The following is a 20,665-nucleotide window of genomic DNA, read 5'->3' on the forward strand; positions in this document are numbered from 1 at the left end:
TTATGGTATTTTGTTTGTATTTAATTTTTTGTTCTTTGTTTTTAAAGTGTTTAAACCCAAGTAATAAAAGAAAGGATACGTCTGTTTTCAAAGCAAGACCTATCGCTTAATTCAGTATCGGAATTTATACTTCAAAATGTAAAGTTTTGATAATATTATTATTATTCACGATTAGTAAATACTTTAAAACATCTATACTAAAAGATAATGCTTTAAAGACTAATTAAAATATCTAACAAACAAAAAATATTTAAGAGAAAAAGAGTTGCAAATTTTAACAACTCTTCTTTATAAAGTCATAAGTTCAGAAGATATTGATTTTTTTACTCATTGATGGTATTTAATGCTTATAAACAGTTTTGCAATATATTTTGCACTAAATGCTTATAAAAAAGTGCCATAGAATGGCATTGTATCAAGTATCAGTTGGTTCATTAAGTACTGAAAACAATGCTAAGTTAAAGTGATTAACAAAAAACTATTATAATATAAGACTGCTGATTGAGCACCTATTTTTATTTTCTTATCCTAGATTCCTTTTTAATGGCTCTTAATATTCTTGTCTTTGGCTGATAATAAAGTTGTTTTCATGAACGGAGCGCGAAAATTTTAAACAGTCCCAATAGCTTCCGGAACATAGTTTAAACGCTTTTCATTACTGGTTCAAATTATAGAGTCAAAACCGTTTGTTTTTTTTTAATTTATTTATTTGAATTTTCTCTACATTGTTTTTATCCGAAGATATTGTTGGTTTAGTATAGGAACAGCCACAAATAATCATTTGTCCAACATTTTTGCTTACTATACTAATCCAACATTTTTGCGTACTATTCAAGCGCTGTGTTGGCGGTGCACAGTGGGACAGAGTCTGCCAAAAAATCAATGTCAGCATTGCATGGTGAAAATTTGTCATAATGATGAAGACATGTTCATTAGAGGAAATATCTAGCTAAAAAAACATTAAATATTGATTTAAGCGTAATTTTATGCGGTCATTTATACGTTAATTTGACGTATTCCAAAACGCTATTTTGCATTTTTTATTTATCAACTTTCTTACGCTACTATTGTTTTAAATCAACTTTATTGACTTTCATTTTAAATTATATTATTTTAATTAAGAATGTTTTTTTCGCTCAGGCTTTTAAAAATAATTTAACGTAAATGTAATTAGTTTTCATGCATCGAAAACAGACAGTTTTTGATATTTTTTTGCTACTAACCTTTACTATTAGGTATCAGATAAACTATCCTCCAATATCCCCTAAACAATTGACTATGTAAATCTCATGCTAAATGTATGTAAATAGCCATGCATCATAAATATTTTGCATCTTTTTGCAATAAAAAAAGTTATAACAAAAGGTTGGTCTTCGGTTAATGGTCAGTTGATGAGAAGTACTGAACATGTAAAAAAGATGTTTTGTACACAAAGAATACCTACAAAATCTTTCATTACTGTTATAATATATAAGTTTTGTAAATATAAATCTAAAAAAGTTATTTTAAGACAAATGCATGCATTGAAAAGTAATATTTTTAATGTTTACACTGATAAAAGTTGTCTTGTCCATTTAAGTGTTTCGTATTTTTCACCAAAATAATTAATTTTTTTAATATTTTTTTTTATATTATATCATTACATGTTTATTACTTCATTTATGCATTTTATATATAAATATAGCTATTCTAATAAAAAAACTACGAAAATAATTTTGTCCCACTAGTACGGGTTTAACTTTTCGTTTCACGCTCTAACATTTTTAACATCTTCGCTTCTAACAAGGTTGCCAGCAACCACTATTAGAGTTGGAAGTTACTGGAAAAGAAAAAATGAAGTTTATAGAGCAAGGTAACGATTGACAGACGACTTAAAAGATTGCAAATTATATGAATCACGAAAGTAAGATGAAGGAAGCGAATTCCAAAGAACTGATGTTCTAGGAAAAAAACTAGACGATTAAGAGTTTTTGGAGCACTTAGGAACAGTCACAGAAAAAGGATGAGATTTAATCAAATGACGAGTAACACAAGAATGAATATTAGTAGGTGGCACAGTAGATGGCACAACAGACGAGTAAAACAAAAACAAATTTTAGTAGATGCCACAACTCTAATGAGCTAGCGTCTGTTGTTCCATCTACTAAATTGACGCTCTAACATCTCTGGCTGTTGTGCCAAGAAAGATCGAAAGTAAGAGTTAAACCTAGAAGATGAAGGGTAGATGACTCATCGAGAACATTACCGTTCATAAGTGTTGGAAGATCTAGATTATTACGTTAATGATTGTCTGAAAAAATTGGGTTTTATCTAAACTAAAATTCATCAACCACTATTAACCCCATGCTGTAGCAGAAGTGAGATCCTTTTCAAGCTCAAATACCCCCTCCAAGCAATTAGAGAGTGTTAAATACAACTCGTGAAATCAAGAAATGATATTGATGAGAAGTTCTTAGCAAACAATTCAGCTTTATCTATAGGTGAGGTGGCAAAGTTTGAACCTTACAAGAGATGTGGAATAACAGATTTGCTCTTATTATTGATGCTGTTAAAGATTCTCCGGAATTCACGAGAGCCTAATTTTTAAGATGAAATACAAGATTTCATGACCTGAGATTGGCTTTGGCGTTAGACAAAACTTTTTTACAACGGTTTCTAGCAATAGTAAAAAGACATCTGTTTTCTGGAGAATTGTTTTGCTGATAAATATGGAAGTAATCGTTTCGATTGGAAATTGCAACAGCACTATGTGAGGAAAACCATGGAGAAGAGTGAAGCTTGATTTGGAATCGTTGAGATAGAATAAAAGATTCTATGACAGCCTGAACCCAAGAAGTTACGTAAGAAACAAATTTGTCAGTAGGGAGGCAAAAGATTTCTACCCAAGGGCCATCACGAAGAAAATCACGAGTCATCAGAGTCCCAGTCAGCTTTAAGGTAGTTGTAAGAAGTACAATGATATGGAGATTCTAATGATGAAAAAGAATGAGATAGTAGTTTTAGAGAGATCAAACCGTGATCAGAAGCACCAAAGAGTGAATGTGGAGAAACTGAGCACTAACTAAGATCAGAAACACAACATAAGTCGAGTAGAGAAAGTAAATCATTCGGATTGTCTGGAAAGCGAGTTGGAAAGTAGACTATTTAAGTTAGAGATTGAGGAAAAAGAAAATTCTGGGTCCACTGTTATTCCTTATTTATGTGAACGATTTCCATAAGTTTTCAAACATTTTAAATTCAGTTTTATTTGCAGATGACACGAATATGTTTTATTCTAATGGAGATTTCAACCTTTTATTTAAAATAGTAAACAAGGAATTTTTAAATCTAGCAGAATGGTTTAAGGCAAACAAATTGTCTTTAAATTTAAATAAAACTAAGTATACTTTTATTCATAGGATTCACGATAAAGAAAATATTCCATTAAAACTTCCTGATCTTTATATTGGTAACTCTAAAATAATTAGAGAGTCATCATTAAAGTTTTTAGGAGTGATACTTGACGAAAAATTGACATGGAAAGAACACAAAAGAACGTTAGAAGATAAAATTTCAAAAAATACTGCCATTCTATACAAAGCGAAGCAATTATTAAACCAAAACTGTTTCAAAATCTTATATTTCTCCCTCATACATTGTTATATAAGCTATGCAAATATTGCATGGTGCAGCTTTAATGTAAGTAAAGATAAGTAATTGCTTAGTAGACAAAAACACGCTGTCAGAACTATTTCAGGTGCAGGTCATTTTACACATTCTAAAGAACTATTTAAAAATCATCACATACTTAATGTTTTTCAGTTAAACCTTAATCAAATTCTTATATTTATGTACAAATTTTATTATAAAGTAACTCCTATAATATTTAATACACTTTTCAATAAAATTAACTATGAGTAACCTACAAGATTTTCAAATTACAATTATGAGCAACCTAAAATGCACTATTTGGTTACTAAATTTTCTATTGCCATCTGAGATCCTAAATTATGGAACACTTTATTAAATAACCAGCTGAAAAATTGTTCTTCACTTTCTCTATTCAAACAAAAACTAAAAAAAACGTATGTTTTTTATGACAAAAGTTATGGACCTTAACGCCTGCAGAGTCACTGACACTAGAGCCAAGCCATTCAGTGCGATGAGCAATAAAGTTACCAACAACAACAATATTGCCTGATGGATAAAGAGATTCGGCCAGATATAACATGGAAAAGAGTGCAGTCTTGTGATGAAGGAGAACAATATAGAACGAAAAGAAATGCAATAGAGTGAAGTAATGCCAAATGAAAGCACATAAAAGAATGGTCGGTGGATTCAAACCTAGTTTTCCAGTATATGGGTGAATTCTTACAAATGTAAATGCCCAGGTCAAGCATGTGACTATTAGAGTCTTTCCGAATTAAAGGAAGATAACCATCAACACTAAGATCACATGGTGAGACAGCTGAACTTAAATTAGTCTAACAAAGACCAAGTAGGTCTGGTGAATTTTGCAGATAAGATAAGACTCAAAAGAAAAAAAGTTACTTCGAAGACCACGAATGTTAGTGAATGATAGGTCTCGAGAACTTGGTGATGACAATGGTTTTTTTGTGTTTTATAGTTTTTGGTACTTTATTTATTTTTAAATTTGTTGAAGAACTTGACTCAAAAAATAGATAGTACTCAGTACACTATTTAACAGTCCAACCAATTGCCTTGTTACTATTATTGAATCCTAAGCCGTAGCAAAGGGTTCCAAATGTGGCCTCGACAATGCATACAAAAAGTACAAATAGGGACACCATCCGTGCGCAACATGGCACTGTTAGTACTCTGATATTCTACAGCTGTTGATGAAATCAGCCTCTCTGAGAGTTACAACGGAGTTTGGGAAGCCTGACTACCAGCCGGCCTCAGAACCATAAAACTGAGTTTTAGAGCTGTACCCTCATTAGAAGAAAATAGAATGAATTGCCTCGTCATAAAAACAGAGACACAAGCAGAACCCTTGCATTGAGTCAAAAAGATCCAGCATTCAATATCCTAAACTAGAAACAATGCATTACAACTACATCTTCGCCAGCCTAACAGATGAAGAAGGGGTGCGAGACTGGTCAACAGGTAGAATCTATTTACCCCTTTAGTCTTTGCCTAGGAGGCCTTCAACAAAACAGTAGCCGAATGCGTTTGGGATCTGCCCAGGATGAGTATTTTTATCGTGAAATCATCTCTAGCCTTTACTCAACCAAGAGTCCCAAAGCAGGGGGTGTTTTAAGTTGGAGTTGGCTTCTCCTATTCTTTGTCTAAAAAAGCGTATCCTACAATGCAACAGGACATGAAACAGGTTGTATTGGATTACATGTTACCCGTAGCTGGATAACCTGACCTGACCTTAATCATATTATTTAGCAAGTGAACCATCAACAGAAGTTGTACTATTCATTTTCCTAACCAATGTCCTAACCTTATTTGGCCAGAGCCGATATCGATTATTAGAGCTCCTGGTTTTGGGCCAGAACCACTGCATAACGGCTTCTGTAAATATATATCTAATCTAATTTAGATAAGACTTTAGAAAAATTGTTAATATAAGTTAAAAAAGAACCAGAATAGGTCCTTAAGGTACGTCACAATGTAAAAAAAGTGCTGTCTAATGCTAAACTCCATTATCTCAATTTTACTAAATCTCATCTAGTTCTACTAGTATTTACTAAATCTATTTTACTTACCTCAGCTCAGAAGTTAAGCTCTACTTTTGGAAAATCTTCAACAGTGTCATTGGCAAAGGTAAGTTTAATATTCCTATCTCTAATTCATACGAATGATCTTATTACCTCAACCAAGGAAAAAACTGAGCTATTTACAAAGAACTTTTCTTTTTACAAATTCGATTTTGAATCTTATGGCCATACTCTTTCTGCCATTTCAGTTAAGCAGGTTAACCCTCCTTAGACATTCCAATTCCATAGTCTTACAAAAGTATTTTCCAGAATTCTCTTCAACTTTTTCTAAACTATTTAATAAGTGCTTGACAGAATCTTTCTTTCATGCTTGCGAGAAAAAAAGATTTGTTGTTCCAGTTTTTAAAAGCTCTAGAGTACATTCTGATTACTCCAACTATTGTCCGATTAGCCTCCTCACTATTATTAGCAAGGTCTTTAATTCTTTGATTAACAAATTTCTAATAAATAATCTTGAGTCAATTATCTTACTTTCTTACAACCAATATGGTTTTCCATCTTCTCGTCCTGCAGCTGACTTGCTAACTGCTGTGATTGAAAATTTCAAAATAAATCGTGCATTAGATGGAAGCGATGAGGCAAGAGCTATTGCTCTTGACATATCTTAATCTTTCGATAAATTTTGGAATTCTGATCTTCGACATTCCTATATTAATTAACGGCAACCCTCTCACTGAGTCCTTTTCTTTAAGTCTTCTTGGATTATCGTTCACTACTGACCTCTCATGTATACAATTGATTTCTAATTTAGCATCTGCTAAGGTTGCTTTTTTTTATCGTGCTCGCCATTACCTTACTTCTGATTCCATTCTCTATATCAAATTTCTTATCAGTCTCTGTAAGGAATACTGTCGTCATATTTTGGCTGGTATTTCTAATGATGCTCTTTCTTTTTTAGACAAGATCCAAAAACGCATGGTAAGCGTATTTAAACGTGCTTTATCTGTCAAGCTTGACAGATAAAGTAGGTCCAAATACTGTCCTCTCTACCATGGTTGTAAAGTTGCATCTCTTTTACTTTCCACAAATACTACCATGGTCTAGTTTTTTTCCCCACACCTTAACTCTTTCATGTTTTTTCTGACTCATACAATCTACAACTTTTCAAGTCTTTTGTCAACCGTTTCCTTACTCTACTCTTTGTTTTCTTGTAACTCTCAACTTAATGGTACTTTACAGTTTACAAGTCATTTATTCGTTTGATTTTTTTATACCCTATTTTTTCATTTTTTTCAAAAGTATTGAATGGTTTAAAAGCTTAAGAAAAATCAAAAATTATCAATAATTACTTAAAATAGAAAAATCTTCAGATCTCAATATAGGTGCAATTTGTTTTAATTTTAGTTTATCTATGACTTGTCTAATTGACAAGTCCTTTACTAACTTCTGTTTTGAAAGTCTATTTGAAATAGACTTCTATAACAGATGAAACAATAATTGCAATATTGAAAGGTATAATTGCAATATTGTATTGTTATTATTTTTATTATTATTATTGTTATTATTATTGTTATTATTATTGTTATTATTATTATTGTTATTGTTATTATTATTATTGTTATTATTATTATTATTATATTACGATATTATAATTATAATATTGAAAGGTATTGTTAGAAATGTATTCAAAATCTGGTGCCTTTAATATTAAAATGATTTTAATTTTTTTTTTTAAATTCTTTTAAATGCCCAAATAAGGCCTAAAGGTCTTGTCACAGAGCAACGTGGAACTGCATTTAACAAAGAAGTTCATGCCTTTTCTTTTACAGATGGGGCAATATTTGCCTAGAGTTCGTTTTCAACCCTGGATCTATTTTGCATGGCGCAGTGGTTAGAGCGTTTGCGTTTATAGCAAGCGCTCTATAAATGTCAGTACAATAATTTTAAAATAGTTTTTCCATGATTTTTTTTTTTGACCGCAGGTTTTAAAAGTAATGATTGAACCTTTTGATTGAATATTTTGAACCTGAAGTATTTTTTTTTTTTTACTCACTTTTGTTTTCCTTTAGTCTAAGGTTAAGTTCTATACTACACCAGAGGGTAACACTAAAAGGTAAAGAGCAGCCGATCTTGACTAATATAATTATAATCATCGATTGTGACTAATATAATTGAGAATACAATTTAATTGTAGTCTATGTCACAATAAAGCAAAATTCTATTTCTGTTTCTTTGATGGAAATTCTATTTCTATTTTTTTTTTCCTAGGGTAAAATTTCACAATTACACGATAAAGGAAGATGTGTTAGATTTGCAAATCCTTCTGGTTGGATAAATTCAGACATTTTAATAGAATTGATAAAAATTTTTTTGAGATATTTAAACTATTCTCATAAGTTTCATGTTTTGTTATTTCTTGACAGCCATTAAAGTCATATTGTCGTTAGGACTAAGGGTCTTGCAATTCAGCATAAAATTACAATGCTAAGTTTTCCTTTTTATTGCATCTATACATTTTAGCCCTTGGATAGAACTATTTTTGAACCGTTAAATAGGTTCTAGAATGCTACATGTGACAAATCGGATGATCACAAACCCAAGACCTGTGATCATTTACGATATTATTTCAACAGTTTGCGAACCATATACAAAAGCTTTCTTACCATCCAGTTTATAGAAAGAGCTTCAAATAGTATTGAGCCATTGAAACCATTTTAAAGATAATTAACATTAACCATCAACAGTTACAGATTGTTCTGCTCCAAATACAGTATACACCATTTTTGTCAGCAATATGTAATCATTTAGGGTCGAAATAGAAATTAATTTAACAATGTTGTGTAATTTTCTCTCTATGTGACGTTTTAATTGTTTTCAAAAAGTTTTTAACTAGCATTTATTTTTTATTTTTAGGGGGTTTCAATTTAAGTATTTGTGGATTACTACATTTATAAATTAAGTGAAAATCTTGTATCAGTAGATTTTTTTTACTAAAGAGATTTGTTACTACATTAATGTATTTCTTGTATGAAAAGTCTACACAATCTGGACATGAAATGACTGTAGCACTTGCTGAAAAAAGTATTTTAAACAAAGTCTCAACAAGTATTTTTTCATTAAATTCACCTGAATTTTTGAAACCTTACCATAAAGGATCTGGTAGAAAAAAATATATTAAACGTAGGCAACTTAAAACATGGACTAAAAATCTTGACTGATTCCTAATCAGTAATAAAATTTGTTTGTAAGAAGAAATAAATACCCTAAACCAAACTAAACCTAAACACAACTAAATCCCTAACCGCTACCCTAAACCAAACTAACCAACAAAAGATAATCATCAAAAAAGATAAAAAAAAAACTATTTGCGAAAAATAATGTGAAACAAAAGCTGCCCACGAGTTGACTTTGACAAGTTATGTCAATATAAAAGAGTAATCTTGTGAACTTTAATCTTGTATAAACCTTATATAGCTTTTAAAAACTTAAAATAGTTTTTGTGACAATTAAAATAAGCAATCGCAAACCTGATTGGTTCTCATTTTATTCACTCTTTTTTTATATTTATTTTATACTAAAGTATTTTCAAAAATATGTTTTATTTCCAAACATAGATATATATAAATACATATTCATATATATATATATATATATATATATATATATATATATATATATATATATATATATATATATATATATATATATATATATATATATATAAATACATATAATTACACAAATTATCTATATATATAATGTTACACACACACACACACACACACACACACACACACACACACACACACACACACACACACATACATACATACATACACATATCATGTATATATATATCTCATATATATATATATATATATATATATATATATATATATATATATAGAGAGAGAGAGAGAGAGAGAGAGAGAGAGAGAGAGAGATAGTGGCTTAAGTAAAAACGCAGCTTACTCAAAGTATGCATTTTGTAATTACACTCGACAAAGTGAAATGGGAGTAATAGGAAGGTTGGAAATTTTTGTGCAAACTTGATAAAAGAGGAAAAGATGGTGGGGGAAGAGGGGGGGGTGAGGGGTGGGGGGGAAGGAAGAGGGAAGGGGTTTTGATATAAGTGTGTATAGTAAAAAATATTCATTTTTTAAAAAAGCGTTTTGTTATAATTTTAATAGGATTTAATATTCTTTTATAAGTTTACACTTGATGAAGAATACTATGTACATAGTAGTGGAAAAGCTCTTTTTTGATCAAATCGAAATTTACGAGATTGTTTTTATAGGATATTAAGCGAGATTTTTAAAACCTGATTACACTAATGTTTTTGTTTTTATCAGTGAGTTTACAAATAACACCTTTAAAAAATTTCCCAAAACAAAATCTTTTTTTGATATGCTCCTTAAATTCAATGTCTTATCAATTAACCTACACGTGTTATAAAAAATTCAGCAACTGCAATTGAAAATATTTTCATTAATAACTACCTAGAAACAACGTTTGAAACCGGAATATTCCAGGCATATAACAGTGATCACTTTCATATCTTCTTTAAAGTAAATTATTCAAAAACTGCGTCTGATAGTCAACCTAATGTTATTAATTGAAAAAGCGTAACCTAAACTTTAGTAATACAAAGAACTATCATGTAAATTAAAACAACAAGAAAGGCGGAAAAATGTATATAAATGTTAAGATACTGATGAAGCTTTTAATACCTTTTTAAGTAAATTATTGGAGCACCTCAATAAAACCTGCCCATACAAAAATATAAAAATTAAGGCAAAAGCAATCAATAATCCGTGGATGAATAAACCGCTATTGAAATGCTTAAAAAAAAAAAGCAAAAAAAAAAAAAATACAATAAATTTCTCAAAAATAAAAACACAGAAAATGAAAATAAAAATTACAAAATATAGAAAAACTATACCAAACACTAATTAAAACTGCCAAAAAAGCTATTACTGTACGCTAATTTCAAAATATAAGTATAATAGTAAATAAAACATGGTCCATAAATAATGACATGATTGGAAAAGATAAAAATATTGCAGCTACGTCAATTAATATCATAATACTAATATCGTAGTAACTATGTTAGTAAGTATTGACTACGCAGATTAAATTTAAAAAAATTTTAGATTAAAATTTATTAGAACAGTTATACATTTTCTAAAGGGCACGCAGGTCCATAAAATATGAAGGACTTAGTAGGTACTGACAACGTAGGTAACTAGGTTACCTACGTTAATTAATATTGATAACACAAATATATTCTGCAAAAACTTAATTTCAAAAGAGCTCAATAAATATTTCATAAATGTTGGTCCTTGCCAATAAAAAACACCAACAACAGAATCATTCAAAATTTACCTAAAACCCTCTAATGACAAAATATTGTGTGACAAAGAAATAAGCTCTAAGGAATTCGAAGCAGCATATTTTTCTTTTAAAAAAAAAATCTCCAGGATGAAATCTCTAACAATATAGTTATTTTAACAAAATTTTAATAAAATTTTAAAATCTCTAACAATATAGTTATTTTAACAAAATTTTAATCATTAAAGTTTGATATTTTCCCTGATGCTTTTAAAATAGCTAAAATAATCCCAATTTACAAATGCAACGATCATTCGGACATTGCAAACTATAGACCTATATCATCACTTTCTGTATTCTCAAAATTTTTTGAACGTGTAATCTATAATAGAATATTCGAGTATTTCACTAAAAACAACTTATTCTACCAAAAACAATTCGGATTTCAGAAAAGTCACTCAACTGAGCATGCAGCTATTGAAATAGTCAACCAAATAACTGAAAATTTTGGCAATAACAAATTTACTTTAGGAGTTTTATAGATTCGACACAGTTGGCCATTTCATTCTCTTAGAAAAAATAAAATATGGTATAAATAATAAAACCTATTCTTAGGTTAAAAGTTATCTTACAGATAGAAAGCATTATGTACATCATGTACAATCCGTAGTATTAAATGTCGTATGCGGAGTACCACAGGGATAAATTCTTGGTCCGCTCCTATTCTTAATTTGTATTCACAACTTTTGTAATGCATCATTAAAACTAAACTCAATAATGTATGCAGACGATACAAATTTATTTTTTACCAATAATAATATCAAACATTTTTATACGGAAATGAATATGGAATTAAATAAATTAAAAAGTTGGTTTAGGGCAAACAAACTCTCAATTAATGTTGAGAAAACGAATCATACTCTATTCCATAAAAAAGCACAAAAATTAAAAATTCCTCTTAAGTCGCGCGAACTTTATTTAAATGATACAATAATTAAAGAGCAAGCAAGTATAAAATTCTTAGGAATTCTAGTAGATGAAAATTTATCCTGGCTTCCCCATAAAAGTTATATACAGTCAAAAATTACCAAAACTATTGGCGCAATGTATTGAGTTCGATCATACATCAATATGTTAAGTCTCAAACTAATATATTTTGGGCTACTCCACTGTTTCATTAACTATGCAAATATATCATTGGGAACTACACAATCAACAAAACTTCAAAAAATTTTATAGCCTACAAAAACACGCTTAATGTATCATATACTTTAAACGTAAATGAGAACATGCAAAACCTCTTATGATATCTTAAAGATATGAAAATGATGGATATATTTGAAACAAATATCTATCAACATCTAATTTTTATGTATAGATACTTCAACAATCTTTTGCCAGCAAACTTCAACAATAAGTTTAAGATAAATCTAAATGAAAAGTATAATCTAAGATCAAATAGAAACAACAGCTATAAATTGCCCGGAGATGTAATAAACTCTCAGAATTTTGGATATCTTATCGAGGACCTAAATTATGGAATGATTGTCAAAAGGAACATAACATTATGGTGAAGTCATTAAATTCATTTAAGTTTCAAACAGAAAAGGAATCTTTAAATTTGATCTTAAAAAAAGTCTTACTTTTTTTTTTTTTAATTAATTAATTTTTGTCTTGACTATTTTAACTGTAACATAGTCATTATTATTATTTTTTTTTACACGAGCTTTTTACCATTACGATATATTATTTAAATTTGTACAAAGGGGTTCTATGAAAAGATTGTTATAACGTAATGTTATCCTTATCTTCTTTGAGCCCCTATCTGCCTTAATTTTATTTTGTTGTATTTTCAGTATATATACTTTTATATTTTAATTATGTTAGCTATATGCATACGAACATTGTAAAAATAATATTTATACTATGTTTAAACGGAAAATTAAAAAAATTTATCGATTACAATTTATGAGTTTTCTTTAGTTTCGTAACTATGATTTACGTAGTCTCAATTACATTTAACGTATTTTTTACGAATTAGTTTGATCCCATTTAGACCTTATGTTTCTTAATTGGGGAAGACCGGAGTCAGTTGAAATGTTTTTTTTTATTAGCTTGGGGCAAAAATGAAAATATGTTTTGAAATTTTTATTGCCAAAATATTACTTACTAAAGCATACAAAATTCACTAATAAATATTACTTACTAAAGCATACAAAATTCACTAATAATGATTAAATTTAACATATTTTTGATTATAGAGCAGCAAAAAAACGTTCCAATGACTCCGTCAGTGGGGCGAATTGGAACAGATATATAACAGATATATAACAGATATATAACAGATATATAACAGGTATATAACAGATATATAACAGATATATAACAGATATATAACAGATATATAACAGATATATAACAGATATATAAAAGATATATAACAGATATATAACAGATATATAACAGATATATAACAGATATATAACAGATATATAAAAGATATATAACAGATATATAACAGATATATAACAGATATATAACAGATATATAACAGATATGTAACAGATATGTAACAGATATGTAACAGATATATAACAGATATATAAAAGATATATAACAGATATATAACAGATATATAACTGATATATAACATATATATAACAGATATATAACAGATATATATCAGATATATAACAGATATATAACAGATATATAACAGATATATAACAGATATATAACAGATATATAACAGATATATAACAGATATATAACAGATATATAACAGATATATAACAGATATATAACAGATATATAAAAGATATATAACAGATATATAACAGATATATAACAGATATATAAAAGATATATAACAGATATATAACAGATATATAACAGATATATAACAGATATATAACAGATATATAACAGATATATAACAGATATATAACAGATATATAACAGATATATAACAGATATATAATAGATATATAACAGATATATAACAGATATATAACAGATATATAACAGATATATAACAGATATATAAAAGATATATAACAGATATATAACAGATATATAACAGATATATAACAGATATATAACAGATATGTAACAGATATGTAACAGATATATAACAGATATATAAAAGATATATAACAGATATATAACAGATATATAACAGATATATAACAAATATATAACAGATATATAACAGATATATAACAGATATATAACAGATATATAACAGATATATAACAGATATATAACAGATATATAACAGATATATAACAGATATATAACAGATATATAACAGATATATAACAGATATATAACAGATATATAAAAGATATATAACAGATATATAACAGATATATAACAGATATATAACAGATATATAAAAGATATATAACAGATATATAACAGATATATAACAGATATATAACAGATATATAAAAGATATATAACAGATATATAACAGATATATAACAGATATATAACAGATATATAACAGATATATAACAGATATATAAAAGATATATAACAGATATATAACAGATATATAACAGATATATAAAAGATATATAACAGATATATAACAGATATATAACAGATATATAGCAGATATATAACAGATATATAACAGATATATAACAGATATATAACAGATATATAACAGATATATAAAAGATATATAACAGATATATAACAGATATATAACAGATATATAACAGATATATAACAGATATATAACAGATATATAACAGATATATAACAGATATATAACAGATATATAACAGATATATAACAGATATATAACAGATATATAACAGATATATAACAGATATATAACAGATATATAACAGATATATAACAGATATATAACAGATATATAACAGATATATAAAAGATATATAACAGATATATAACAGATATATAACAGATATATAACAGATATATAACAGATATATAAAAGATATATAACAGATATATAACAGATATATAACAGATATATAACAGATATATAACAGATATATAACAGATATATAACAGATATATAACAGATATATAACAGATATATAACAGATATATAACAGATATATAACAGATATATAACAGATATATAACAGATATATAACAGATATATAACAGATATATAACAGATATATAACAGATATATAACAGATATATAACAGATATATAACAGATATATAACAGATATATAACAGATATATAACAGATATATAACAGATATATAACAGATATATAACAGATATATAACAGATATATAACAGATATATAACAGATATATAACAGATATATAACAGATATATAACAGATATATAACAGATATATAACAGATATATAACAGATATATAACAGATATATAACAGATATATAACAGATATATAACAGATATATAGATAGGTTAGTTGAAAAATAGCCTTAAAAGTAGTCTGGAAACGCAGGCCGTTTTTAACAGACCGTTTTTAACAGACCGTTTTTAACTGTTTTCATTGTTCGAGTTGAAAATCGAATTTGTTAAATGGCGTAACTGAAAAACAACATGCTTCAGATAAACCACAAGTAACACTTTCCTGTCAAATTTGTAACAAAAAAAGTTTGAACTTTATGCGTAACAGTAGATAACAGTAGGTAACTAGTAGAATTGTATAAAAGTGATTAAAATATTGTATTGAACTCGCGTTTATGAAAGACGATTTTTTTTTTAAATTAATTTGTATTTTCCGCTTTTACAACTTAAGTGAAGCGCCTTAAACAACTAAAGGAAAGATTGTTATGGAAAAACTGTTGCGTTTATCAACTACTACTACTTCCGAAATCTTGAGTTTGCTATAATGTTTTATAAACGTCTCATACATAAATAAAACTTGTTTTTCAAAACAAAACCTTTTAATAATCTTAACCTTCACAGCATAAAACTTTGTAAGTATATTTTTTTTCCTGACACTTCCTTTGAAGTTTTTCTCGTGTCCTTTTTTTTGTTGTTACTTAATTTCTGATAAGAGTTAAAAGCCATCATTTTTAATAACTTAATAAATATTCGAAGCTGCAACCAACGGCTCGTGGTCAAAAATAATAAAGATTAAGCCTCGATCAACGACGTGCAGTAGCGAAACAGTTAAATGAAAGAAAACACATGCTATATAATAAGATCCTTGATTTAAACTCCAATTTAACTTGCCGGTATGGCTAATTATAAATAACAAAAATAAAATATAAGAAATAATTGAAGAAATAAAGTGGTGCCTTAAAACTTAAACGTTTCAACAACCCCAATCACAATGTTTTAACAAACTCCCATTTAACCAGTGCATTCTTAAACGATTTACCTAAGTTATCTCACACACTAAATTCTATAATAGAAAGCCCACAAAAAAATAATACTTAGATGATATCAAACTATTTTATTAACTTTTATAATACAAGATAACAGTTAATAATACAAAAATCATAAAAAAGTTACAATTAAACTAACTCCAGTCTCCCCTACAATTTTCGTGTTTACAATTACACCTTGCAAAAGTTGTAGTTATGTTGCGAGAAACCAGAAAAATTTTACATCTACATTTAATGATAAAGACATGTTTTACATCTACATTCAATGATAAGGGTTTTTTAAAACTTGTGTTTCTTAGGAATAGGCGACGAAGGGAATTTAAATCATCATTAGATAACTCCATGTAAAAACAACAAGTCGAAATAACCTACCATCTCAGAAATTCTTGAGTTTTGGCGCAAATGTAGTTAACAGTGCCGCTAGGAAAAATCAAAAATAATTTGGATCCAGTTTCATTATTTCAAGAGTTATGGGTCTTTGAAGCTTGAGATTTTTGCAACATTTTTTTATTTTCAACGCTCTTAGCAACGTCTATAGCAACACTAAAATGTTTTAGTATACACAGTTACATTAACCATACGTTTACAAAATTTAATAGATATAGAAACTTTTGAAGAAAGAACTCGAAAAACATTACTTAAAGTTATTAGATTTTATATTTAATAAAAAACTTTGAAATGCAAACCGGGTTTTTTACTATAAATTTTCAGTAAACAAGTTTAAGATTAATTACAGAAAAGATATTGATTTTTTTATTTCAAATCTTTACGATATTAGTTTTTATATAAATAACCGTAAGAGGCAAAAGTTATTTCACTGTTTTTCAATGCACATATCTACTTTATTATTGTTTTATTTTTGCATTTTTATTTTTGCATTTTTATTTATCGTTGGAATCTCTATGACTACACTTATTTAGTTTAAAATAAAAACGAATTTCTGGTTTCTTGTTTGATTAATTAAATGGAGCAATTAGTTTTAACATTTGAGTGACAATAACAATACTTGTGAGAAAGTTGTGAGAAATTACTTTTTTATAAATGTTGGTTTTAGAAAAATAAAATATTGAAATTAAATATTTTTATAATGGCTGGAACATCTCAATGCTTAGTTGAATTGATTTTAAAATCAAGTTGTCACAAGTTAACGTTTGTAACCCACAATGAAATAAACTTTTTTCAAGATTTAGCTCCAGATGAGCAAAATTTAGTTGCACTAAGCTTTAGTGTTTCTCCTGCTTTGATAATTCACATTTGTTTTCATCACCAAATATTCTATCTTGAGAAGTTCCCAATGTTTCAGAACAAATGTTGTGATCCGCTGTTAGTTCATAAAAGACCATGCAAAGGTTAGTAAAGCTTGACATAAAGTTTTTATAAATACCAGTTTGTCATAATTTTAAGATCATTATGCTTGTTAATACTAGGCACATTTTCTTTTACTGAGTTATATTTTTTTAATTTAACATCTCTCAGAGAAGTCAAGTTAAGAACCATAGCTTCAAACAACAAGTTTATATTGTAAAATTTGTACAAAATCCTTAGTCAAATTGAAAGCTTTCACTGAAATTAATACTGATAACATTGATATTGCCGATGATTACGCAAATGAAAGCATAAATAAAGAAAACGTAATAAACATTCAATATGAAGCTGATATAAATAAAATCAGACAAGAACTTTTTTGATTGTCTCAGTATAATTGGTGTGTTGCCAGTTAAGCTTCGGAAATCCATTTGTAAATCGTATGAGTATTGGGAAAAAAAACATTTTTTTTTTTTTTTTTTTTATCTTTCTCTGTTTTAATATAATATAAGATTTTACAACTTCGTAATATAAAATTTCAATAAATAAAATAAGTAAAACAGATAGGGGCTCAAAGAAGATGAGGATGACGGTACGTTATCGCAATCTTTTCATAGAGCCCCTATAACAAGATTTCAAAAAAATATCGTAATATGTTACAATATGCGTAATAAAATCTCAATAAAATATCGTAATAAAACGCGTAATTCGCTAATAAAATTGATAAGTAACCAACAAAAGTAGAAATAAAACAAAAACAGATTTATGAGAAATTATTCAAAGTATCATTAACCAAAAACGTTTCTTATATTTTAAAAATTTCTTTTTTTGTTAAAAACTTGAATGAACTTAACGAATTTACCGTACCTTTGAATCCTTTTTGAAAAGTATTCCATACTTTTGGACCTCGATATAGAATGCTGTACATTGAATATTTATTTATTATCCGAGGCAGTTTATATGTGTTGGACATATTCGCTCTAAGATTATAGCTATAATTTTTATTTATTTTAAACTTGTTATTAAAGCTTATAGGAGAGATATTGTGATTATAACGATACATGAAAATTAAATGCTGGTAGATATTTATTTCAAACACATTCATCATTTTCATATCTTTCATTAAGGGCTTAGCGTGTTCACGCCTATTTTTTGAGTAAATGATTCTGCAGGCATGTTTTTGTAGACTATAAATTTTTTTAATCTTTGCCGCTTGAGTACTTGCCCATGAAATGTTTGCATAGCTGATGAAGCTATGAATTAGCCCAAAGTAGATTAATTTGAGGCTATTTTTATTGACGTAGGAGCGAACTCGATACATCAAACCTATTATTTTGGTGATTTTTGACTGGATATATATTATATGTGGAAGCCAGGATAATTTTTCATCAACAATGATTCCTATGAATCTTATATTGGATTGCTTATTTACTAGTTTATCATTTAGAGATAGGTTAGGCAACTTGAGAGGAAGATTTTCTTCTTGTGTTTTTTTGTGAAATAGTATATACTTTGTTTTCTCAGCGTTAAGTGAGAGTTTGTTTGCCTTAAACCAGTTGTTTACCTTACTCAGTTCAATATTCATGTCTGCATATAATTTCTTGATATCATTGTTGGTGAGAAATAAGTTTATGTCATCTGCAAACATGACCGAGTTCATTTTTAAAGATGCATTACAAAAGTCATTTATATATATTAGAAAAAGAAGTGGACCAAGAATCGATCCTTGCGGGACTCCACATATGACATTTAATACTCCAGATTGGACATTATTTACATATTTTTTTCTGTTTGTAAGATAGCTTTTAATACAATAATAAGTTATAACATAAAACTATTACAACATGTAATAGTTTTAAGTTTTTAAAACTTTTGTTTGTGATATGCAAAACAAAGAATGCATGTTACATCGATGTACTCAATGCATTGAGTTTTTTATGCATTGAGTATTTTTTTTTCATCAATGCATTAAATATTTTATATTTATCAATGGTTTAGTACTTTTTGGACATTTCCACAAAATACATCTAAATTAGAAGAAGAATTATTTGAACTAATAGGGGAGTTTGAGGAAGATTATACTATCGAGTTTAAACAATGGGTTACTATTGATAGATCAGATTTAGTTATACAGCTTGTAAGCATATTAGATTATGTATAGGGACGGAAAAATTAGTCAAGCTAACAGCGCATTCATGTATTTCTAAATGCCAAACTAAATATTTAAAAAATTCCTAAAGAAGAACTGCCATCAAATAGCGCAATAATTCTAGAAGATTATGCAGAAAACTATAGTAATCTTGTGCAGTATGAAATACAAGGTTTCTATTGAAATAATCTTCAGTTCACCCTTCATATATAAGTCGTGTACTATAAGGAAAATCAAGTGTTGCATTCCACTTCATATTGCATTATATCAGATGATAACAATCATGATGTAGCAATGGTTTAAGAGGTACACAAATCGATAATCAATAATCTGAAGTAAAAGTCACCCAGCATTGTAATTATGATGTACTTTTCTGATGTATGTTTATCTAAATATAAAACCTGCAAAGATATTTTTAACCTGCATAAATCAGACTTTAGAATAAATGCAAAATAAGTTTTCTTAGCAACCAGCCATGAAAAACAACCTTGTGATGGTATAAGAGGAACAGTGAAAAGGCTTGAAGTTAATGCTAATTTGCAGAGAGTTTCTGCAAACCTAATATTAAACTCACGAGATATGTTTACATATTGCACTAACAACGTCAGAGGTATAAACTTTATTTTATTTCAAACTTTCACTTTAGAAGTGAAAGTTTGATATAAAATTAGATTATTACAATCTGAACCATTTAAAAATGCTAAAACAGTATCAGGAACTAGAGAACTTAATGAATCTATTCCTGTATGCTAAAATGAAATTAAGATAAGAACTGGAGTGATGACGCTATGCCTAGTTTGACATACAAGTTTAGATATTGTGAGATGCAAGATGATGTGCAAAGTTAATGTGGAAT

This window comes from Hydra vulgaris, chromosome 12 (genome assembly GCF_038396675.1).
Source record: "Hydra vulgaris chromosome 12, alternate assembly HydraT2T_AEP".
Classification (NCBI taxonomy): Eukaryota; Metazoa; Cnidaria; class Hydrozoa; order Anthoathecata; family Hydridae; genus Hydra; species Hydra vulgaris.